Source organism: Symsagittifera roscoffensis, chromosome 6 (genome assembly GCF_963678635.1).
Source record: "Symsagittifera roscoffensis chromosome 6, txSymRosc1.1, whole genome shotgun sequence".
In the NCBI taxonomy this organism is placed as follows: domain Eukaryota; kingdom Metazoa; phylum Xenacoelomorpha; order Acoela; family Convolutidae; genus Symsagittifera; species Symsagittifera roscoffensis.
This window is the reverse complement of record NC_087067.1, coordinates 30,292,231-30,302,824: the sequence shown is the minus strand read 5'-3', so window position 1 is coordinate 30,302,824 and position 10,594 is coordinate 30,292,231.

Sequence of the window (10,594 nt, the reverse complement as noted above, 5' to 3'; positions counted from 1 at the left end):
CCCTAACATGGCTAAGCCAAACAGCGGCCGAGCGGAGATCGTTGTGACCATCTCAAAGGACACAGCTGAAGAGCAGGAGGTGGTGGAGGAGGAAATAATACCAGAAGAGAACGCCAACACGCAGAAGTAGATCTAGATTAAGATCCCACTTTTGGGCGCCAGGAAATCTCTTTAGAAATACCCCTGATAAATTTTGTACACATTAACTCTCAGAACTAAAATTATTAACTCAAAATGAATTTAAACATACAGCAAACTCAGATATATCAAATAATTTGCTCTGAAAATTAACTGAAACTTCATAATAGTGAAATTTAAAGGTCCTTATAATTTCAGCTAAAAACACCAGTCGCGCATAACTACTAGTCTCTCAAAAACCAAACTGACAATCAATAGTCGTGAGATAAAAAGGTTTTGGATATTTTCCATAGTTAAAAGTTCTCATTTTTTGCAGAAAGCCTGACAAAAACTCAAAAATTCCCGTTACATTTCTACTTGTTTTTGAATGACTCAGAAAAATTTGGTAAAACAGTACCATAAATCCAAAAAGCGTTAGTTTCAGAAGTAGTACCCAATTGTTTTTTCACATTTTGAGCATAAATAATTATTTTTTTGTATACTTAGACAATTAGAAATTTGAGCTCAGATCATTAAATTATTGAAAAAGGCGGCTGGCTACCCCTCAGGCCGTTGGAAAATTTGTTAGGAAGTAAAATAAATCTAGTTTCTTAAAAACTTAACTTTCATAAATAAAAAACACTAAAACACTAGTAAATCAAACACTAAAAGCATCATTAGAGAAAAATGCGCGCAACAACAAAAAACGATTTCAAGATGTGACAACTAAGCCGACAACAGATAAGCAGACAAATCTTTGACCAACATTTTTTCTTAAAACAGAACGTTTCCCGTTAGAAAAAAAACAGGTCCTGTCAGATTCGAACTCAAAACCTAAAGCCTTCCACAGACATATTCGTTACCTCCAGTCTTTTAAGTTGGCCGGGAACGCATAGAAGTTTGTATTCACTATGAACCAAGATAAAAGTGATTCTGTTGAACAAGTTATTAACCCGAAAAAAAGGCTCAATTCTGGTTTAATATCGCTTGCCAATCGCAAACTTAATACACTTTTTAGTTTTCATAATTATCGATTTTTTTCCTTAAGGTTGTTTAGATTTTCAACATATTCTTAATCAATTTTTTAAGCCTTTTCAGAACGACTGATGAAACTATTTTTGCCGCTTGGCTGGTATTATTTAATTGTTCTTTTTTACAACCCTCTTTGAGTTTACAACCGTCTCTGTTGCAATCGTGAAGTTGACACACTTTTTTCTTTGACTTAATTTCAATTTTCAAGCGGACTTTTAAAAACAAAATCGATTAAGAAAGTTTCAGCTATTCAATCAAAATTGCTGATATAAGGGACTCTTTGAAAGTAAAAACCGGGCAGCCTGCAGAAATGATCATTTCACATATTAAAGCAAAAAATTTTTAAAACAATTATCGAATCAACAGTAGAAAAAACCGCTTTCAATCAGTCATGTTTTTACTTACACCAAATGGAAATTGAAAAAATCTTTGAAGATAGAAACTTTTCAGACAAAAGGAAAACATCGCAACATAGCTTTTCAAGCAAGCAAAAGAAATTGAGGCTGACTTGACATCTAGAATCACAAGTTCAAATTACACTTGACAAAAAAATTCATACTTTTGTCACGATTCGTCTGATTTCAGGATACACAATAGCAAAACAATAGCAGCATTAAATAAGCAATTAGTATAGCCGGCAAAACTAGGGTGTACAAATATTCTTCCGAAAACAAAACTGTCAATGAAAACAATTTGCCATGAAACATTGAAATATTAAGTTAGAAAATTCGAAGCTGTTCCGCCCCACTCGTCTTAAGACATGAAAAACAACGCATTTTTTGTTTTCAAAAGACATTGCAAAGTGACCTCGACGATATAACATAAACGGAAAATGCTCAAGTAAACTACAGCCATATACAGCCGGAACATTTTCACAGTCAGAGTCCGTATATTCACTAGTAGAAGAATGACTTTTGAACAATTTGGACTTGAACCGAAAAAGATTAAGCAACTGTACTGAGCTTTCCACTAAAAATTACATTGATAATCATCCGGAAAAAAGACAACGATCTAGCCAAGGGTTGCGACAAGACCAACTAAACAAGTTACCTTCAAAGAAAAACAGTCGGTTTTAAACTGCTCTTTTTTTGCTTGCCACGAATTTAAACCATCGCACACTTTTTCAATGACGAATCTGAATACTTTATTCGATCCAAAAAAGATACAGAAAAAATTGATCCTTAATTGAAAGACCTATTACAAGGGCTAATTGAGAATGTAAATACTAAGGATGATATCTTTGTTAGATTGCAAAATCGGGTGCATTTTCTAGAGAATAAAGTTAATGAAATGGAAATATATAGTTCAAAAGATTGTGTTATTTTGCAAAATTTACCTGTACGTTCTGGAAATTTTACCTAAGATGTCCTGGCCTTTTTTAACGACGTTATGGGCTTGGAGGTGAACAGCTACGACCTGAAGGCACGCCATCCCCTCGGCCCTGTGAGTCAAAACCAAAATTGTGTGTTTATAGTGAAATTTGTCTACTTTGATATAAAAAACAGAATTTTATGGCAGAATTTTTGGTGTCAGAAAAACATTCTTAAAAATTTGGTTTCTTCCAGCAACTTCCACGCTAACATGGCTAAGCCAAACTGCGGCCGAGCGGAGATCCTTGTGACCATCTCAAAGGACACAGCTGAAGAGCAGGAGGTGGTGGAGGAGGAAATAATACCAGAAGAGAACGCCAACACTCAGAAGTAGATCTAGACCAAGATCCCACTTTTGAACGCCAGGAAATCTCTTTAGAAATACCCCTGATAAAATTTGTACACATTTAACTCTCAGAACTAGAATTATTGACTCAAAATGAATTCAAACATACAACAAACTCAGATATATCAAATAATTTGCTCTGAAAATTAACTGAAACTTCATAATAGTGAAATTTAAAGATCCTTATTTCAGCTAAAACACCAGTCGCGCATAACTACTAGTCTCACAAAAACCAAACTGACAATCAATAGTCGTGAGATAAAAAGGTTTTGGATATTTTCCATAGTTAAAAGTTCTCATTTTTTGCAGAAAGCCTGACAAAAACTCAAAAAGTCCCGTTACATTTCTACTTGTTTTTGAATGACTCAGAAAAATTTGGTAAAACAGTACCATAAATCCAAAAAGCGTTAGTTTCAGAAGTAGTACCCAATTGTTTTTTCACATTTTGAGCATAAATAATTATTTTTTTTGTATACTTAGACAATTAGAAATTTGAGCTCAGATCATTAAATTATTGAAAAAGGCGGCTGGCTACCCCTCAGGCCGTTGGAAAATTTGTTAGGAAGTAAAATAAATCTAGTTTCTTAAAAACTTAACTTTCATAAATAAAAAACACTAAAACACTAGTAAATCAAACACTAAAAGCATCATTAGAGAAAAATGCGCGCAACAACAAAAAACGATTTCAAGATGTGACAACTAAGCCGACAACAGATAAGCAGACAAATCTTTGACCAACATTTTTTCTTAAAACAGAACGTTTCCCGTTAGAAAAAAAACAGATCCTGTCAGATTCGAACTCAAAACCTAAAGCCTTCCACAGACATATTCGTTACCTCCAGTCTTTTAAGTTGGCCGGGAACGCATAGAAGTTTGTATTCACTATGAACCAAGATAAAAGTGATTCTGTTGAACAAGTTATTAACCCGAAAAAAAGGCTCAATTCTGGTTTAATATCGCTTGCCAATCGCAAACTTAATACACTTTTTAGTTTTCATAATTATCGATTTTTTTCCTTAAGGTTGTTTAGATTTTCAACATATTCTTAATCAATTTTTTAAGCTTTTTCAGAACGACTGATGAAACTATTTTTGCCGCCTGGCTGGTATTATTTAATTGTTCTTTTTTACAACCCTCTTTGAGTTTACAACCGTCTCTGTTGCAATCGTATTTGCAAATGTGAAGTTGACACACTTTCACTTTTTTCTTTGACTTAATTTCAATTTTCAAGCGGACTTTTTAAAACAAAATCGATTAAGAAAGTTTCAGCTATTCAATCAAAATTGCTGATATAAGGGACTCTTTGAAAGTAAAAACCGGGCAGCCTGCAGAAATGATCATTTCACATATTAAAGCAAAAAATTTTTAAAACAATTATCGAATCAACAGTAGAAAAAACCGCTTTCAATCAGTCATGTTTTTACTTACACCAAATGGAAATTGAAAAAATCTTTGAAGATAGAAACTTTTCAGACAAAAGGAAAACATCGCAACATAGCTTTTCAAGCAAGCAAAAGAAATTGAGGCTGACTTGACATCTAGAATCACAAGTTCAAATTACACTTGACAAAAAATTCATGATTTTGTCACGATTCGTCTGATTTCAGGATACACAATAGCAAAACAATAGCAGCATTAAATAAGCAATTAGTATAGCCGGCAAAACTAGGGTGTACAAATATTCTTCCAAAAACAAAACTGTCAATGAAAACAATTTGCCATGAAACATTGAAATATTAAGTTAGAAAATTCGAAGCTGTTCCGCCCCACTCGTCTTAAGACATGAAAAACAACGCATTTTTTGTTTTCAAAAGACATTGCAAAGTGACCTCGACGATATAACAAAAACCGAAAATGCTCAAGTAAACTACAGCCATATATAGCCGGAACATTTTCACAGTCAGAGTCCGTATATTCACTAGTAGAAGAATGACTTTTGATCAATTTGGACTTGAACCGAAAAAAAATAAGCAACTGTACTGAGCTTTCCACTAAAAATTACATTGATAATCATCCGGAAAAAAGGCAACGATCTAGCCAAGGGTTGCGACAAGACCAACTAAACAAGTTACCTTCAAAGAAAAACAGTCGGTTTTAAACTGCTCTTTTTTTGCTTGCCACGAATTTAAACCATCGCACACTTTTTCAATGACGAATCTGAATACTTTATTCGATCCAAAAAAGATACAGAAAAAATTGATCCTTAATTGAAAGACCTATTACAAGGGCTAATTGAGAATGTAAATACTAAGGATGATATCTTTGTTAGATTGCAAAATCGGGTGCATTTTCTAGAGAATAAAGTTAATGAAATGGAAATATATAGTTCAAAAGATTGTTATTTTGCAAAATATACCTTCACGTTCCGGAAATTTTACCCAAGATGACCTGGCCTTTTTTAACGACGTTATGGGCTTGGAGGTGAACAGCTACGACCTGAAGGCATGCCATCCCCTCGGCCCTGTGAGTCAAAACCAAAATTGTGTGGTTATAGTGAAATTTGTCTACTTTGATATAAAAAAACAGAATTTTATGGCAGCAAAAAGTTATTTGAAGATTTTAGCACCCTGTAACTAAGCAACCAGTGTTTATTAAAGAGAGACTTACTCAGCGCGATTCAGAGCTTATTGATTAGGCTATCGGATCCCGTCAAATAGGTGCAATTTGTGGAATCATTTCAAAGAGATTCTCCACAGTCCAAATTCGTTAACAACGGAAATAATCCTAATTAAAATGATTTTGATTAGTGGCAAAAGCATATCAACTTTATTTACAGTTTTTTTTCCCGTAAATCTCTTTGCTTTATTTTAGAAAGAACCTTTTGCGAGATATGACTGACCTGACAACAACGCAAACAGCATTTTTCCTTAATGTTCAAACAATAAGAGCCCATCATGACCAATTATCAGTTTTAATTGAATCTTTTGATAACAAGCCTGCATTATTCGGGCTGACTGAACCATGGCTCTCGGACAAGGATCATTTGGCATTAACTTAAAAGGTTATGACAATATTGTATGTGCAAACCGCGTAAACGCTAGTGGGGGCGTTGCAGCTTTCATTAAAACTGGCCTTAACTATAGTTATTTTAAATTATCAGCCAGTTTGGAGCACATAGTTATCAAAATGTGTTTTTTCGATAAACCTTCACTAAATGTTTGCATATTATATCGTCCACCAAATCTCAAACTAGACTATTTTGAAATTATTTGAAGATTTATTGCTTGAAATGAAAGCATTAAACGGTGAAATTTTGCTAATGGGTGATTTAAATGTCGATAATATAGGTAGCCAGCGCACCTTTATTGACTATCAAAATCTTCTGTTTTCTTTTGATTTAGAAATTCAAAATATTGAGCTAACTAGAGTAAATAATATATCAAGTACATGCATTGACCATATTATTGCGGCTGAGGAAACTCAGGTAACAACAATAAAATGTACTATTAGTGACCATTATGGACTTATGTGTGACCTAAAATTTATTTCAGAAAAGCAAAACGTGGATTCTTATCAATCGGATTTCAACTATGATTTACTACTGAACGATGATTATTGTTTAAAATTCTTGTTTTCGCTAAATAATCGGTTGAATAAAATTGATGATGATGATCCTAACCCTTACATCATTGAAATGACCCAAATCTTAACTGACGAATTTTCAAATTATTGCCCAAAAAAGCCAATAAAGAATAAAAACAACCACCCATGGATTTATCAGAAAATTAGGAGAAAGATGAATAACCAAAATGGGTTATACAAAAAGTGGGTTCAGACACCATCCATTGAAAACAGAAATAATTTCACCTCATGTAGGAACAATGTTATTAAGGCTATAAGGGAGAGTAAACGGCGATACTATGATAACATGATAACGAGGAAGAAGAACTCGTCCGGAATTTTTGATGCTTTTAATGATCTCTGTGGTAAAAAAATGTGAATACTGTTTCGTTCGATTTTTATGTTTTCAATGAACACTTTGCTACTATTGGAGAAAAACTAACAGAAAACTTCAAACAAAACATGTATAGATCAAATTTTTCAGTTATTAAAAACACGTTCGTTATATATGATACCAATTGATATGAGATATTAAATGAAATTACAAATTTGAACGATAAAAACTCTACTGGTCATGATGGGATGCAGTGAAATGGCAAAAATTTCTGCTCCGGTGCTGGCTGACCATTAAGCGCATTTTTTCAACATCTGCTTCAAAAAAGAGAGTTTTCCTAATTTACTCAAAATTGCACAAATTTTACCATTGCATAAAAATGGCGTTAAAACTGAACCCGATAACTACCGTCCAATTAGTTTGTTGTCTTGTATAAGTAAACTTTTTGAAAAACTAATTTTCATAAGTATATCCAATTTTGCCGCTGAAAACAGCTTGATTGATAAGCATCAGTTTGGTTTTCGAAGTAATCATTCCTGTACTTATGCCATTTTGTCCATTACTGACTTTTTTCGCGAATCAATTGATAATAAAAAAATTGGCTACTCCTGCTTTATTGATTTGAAAAAAGCATTTGATACAGTTGATGGGAAATTTTGCTTGACAAACTTTATCAATATTGGTTCAGAGGGAAAATTCACAAATTAATGACAAACTATCTTACATGAGAAATCAATCGGTCTCGAATATGCGAGAATGTACAAAAGGTGTTCCTCAAGGTTCAGTTTTGTGGCCATTTGTTCCTTTTATACATAAATGATATGCCATCGGCCAGCAACGTTAAACTAACATTATTTGCAGATGATACAACGGTAGTTGATGCTGAAAAATTTGCATTGAAAACGAAATTCCAGACAGAATAAAATAAAATTTGTAATTGGTGCAACAATAACAAACTGCTCATAAATCAAAAAGAAGTGCAAAATAATGAAATTTGGACGGGATAACTTAAATGAAAAATTTTTTTTTGGGATTAATATACTCGCCGAGGTTTCTGATTTTAGGTAATTAGGAATTCAAATGGACAACAGACTCAAATTTGAAAGTCATTTAATAATATTTGTGGTAAATTAGCAAAACTTAACGGTTTACTAATCAAGAGTAGAAACTATTTCTCGAAAAATGTGCTGTTAAATTTTATAACTGCTATAAATAATATATCAAGTACATCAAGTATAAATAATATATCAAATTGATGATGATGATCCTAACCCTTACATCATTGAAATGACCCAAATCTTAACTGACGAATTTTCAAATTATTGCCCAAAAAAGCCAATAAAGAATAAAAACAACCACCCATGGATTTATCAGAAAATTAGGAGAAAGATGAATAACCAAAATGGGTTATACAAAAAGTGGGTTCAGACACCATCCATTGAAAACAGAAATAATTTCACCTCATGTAGGAACAATGTTATTAAGGCTATAAGGGAGAGTAAACGGCGATACTATGATAACATGATAACGAGGAAGAAGAACTCGTCCGGAATTTTTGATGCTTTTAATGATCTCTGTGGTAAAAAAATGTGAATACTGTTTCGTTCGATGTTTATGTTTTCAATGAACACTTTGCTACTATTGGAGAAAAACTAACAGAAAACTTCAAACAAAACATGTATAGATCAAATTTTTCAGTTATTAAAAACACGTTCGTTATATATGATACCAATTGATATGAGATATTAAATGAAATTACAAATTTGAACGATAAAAACTCTACTGGTCATGATGGGATGTAGTAAAATGGCAAAAATTTCTGCTCCGGTGCTGGCTGACCATTTAGCGCATTTTTTCAATATCTGCTTCAAAAAAGAGAGTTTTCCTAATTTTCTCAAAATTGCACAAATTTTACCATTGCATAAAAATGGCGTTAAAACTGAACCCGATAACTACCGTCCAATTAGTTTGTTGTCTTGTATAAGTAAACTTTTTGAAAAACTAATTTTCATAAGTATATCCAATTTTGCCGCTGAAAACAGCTTGATTGATAAGCATCAGTTTGGTTTTCGAAGTAATCATTCCTGTACTTATGCCATTTTGTCCATTACTGACTTTTTTCGCGAATCAATTGATAATAAAAAAATTGGCTACTCCTGCTTTATTGATTTGAAAAAAGCATTTGATACAGTTGATGGAAAATTTTGCTTGACAAACTTTATCAATATTGGTTCAGAGGGAAAATTCACAAATTAATGACAAACTATCTTACATGAGAAATCAATCGGTCTCGAATATGCGAGAATGTACAAAAGGTGTTCCTCAAGGTTCAGTTTTGTGGCCATTTGTTCCTTTTATACATAAATGATATGCCATCGGCCAGCAACGTTAAACTAACATTATTTGCAGATGATACAACGGTAGTTGATGCTGAAAAATTTGCATTGAAAACGAAATTCCAGACAGAAAAAAATAAAATTTGTAATTGGTGCAACAATAACAAACTGCTCATAAATCAAAAAGAAGTGCAAAATAATGAAATTTGGACGGGATAACTTAAATGAAAAATTTTCTTTTGGGATTAATATACTCGCCGAGGTTTCTGATTTTAGGTAATTAGGAATTCAAATGGACAACAGACTCAAATTTGAAAGTCATTTAATAATATTTGTGGTAAATTAGCTAAACTTAACGGTTTACTAATCAAGAGTAGAAACTATTTCTCGAAAAATGTGCTGTTAAATTTTATAACTGCTATGCAAAGCCAATCATTTCGCACGGTTTAATTGCATTTGGTGCAACACCAAAAAGACTATTAGAAAAAACATTTGTGATGCAAAAACGTATTTTTAAAACTATTTGTTTCAAGAGAAAATTTGATCATGCTTCATATATCCTTTATTCGTTTGAGATTGAAACCGTTTTTGACTTATATTTCAGACAAATATTCAAAGAAATTTTTAATCAACTTCGTGGTAAAACTCCCCTTGAAACTTTTAATTTGGGATCTCTAAATAATCGTCGGGTTACTCGGGCATCTGTGGCAAAAACTTTACCAAGCATGAAAACTAGAACACAAATAATGCAGCGTTCATGGAAAAATGTGTCTCTTAAATGTTATAATTTTTTGAAATCAAACGAGCTGATACCAGATAATCTAAGCCAATTAACTGAGCATCAACTAAATGGGTATTTCAAAAACTTGTTTTTATTGTTTCTTAAAGATAATGGAGATCTTATAGATTTATTTTTTATTATCTTGCAACTTCTGTCACAGGTTTTTTCAGGTTGATGTCTCGATAAGCTGCATAGCTTTTTGCATAATCCTTGGTGGGTTTGATTTGTACATGCGGTTTATTGTTTACCTGTCTGTATAATAATACTCTTCTAAATAAACATCTAATTGGCCTCGAAAGTAATTGGGTTCCAAAAAAAGCATGTCCATTTTCCAACAGATTCGTTAAAATTGTTTGAGTGAAAAATTACTGATTGAAAGTCACTTGCTCTCTTAAATTAAAATAAATTAATCCTGTTTGAGAAAACCGGATAAATTGATCATTTTGTGTATTCTGCTGCAAAATTTTAAAATTCTGTTCTTATGACACTAAAATCACTCGATTTTTGCGCTATTACCATTTGAAGAGCGCAATTTATCCTCAATTTTGCAAATTTGCTTGAATTTAACAAGAAATCAAAAAGTAAACAGCAGAAAATTATCAAAACTGAGCGAGATCAAATTGTCACGCTTTTTCCGAAAAAAACGGTAGTTTCATTGACACTAAAAATTATCAAGTAAGTGATAAATCAATGCGTTCCTTAAACCTTCATAAAACT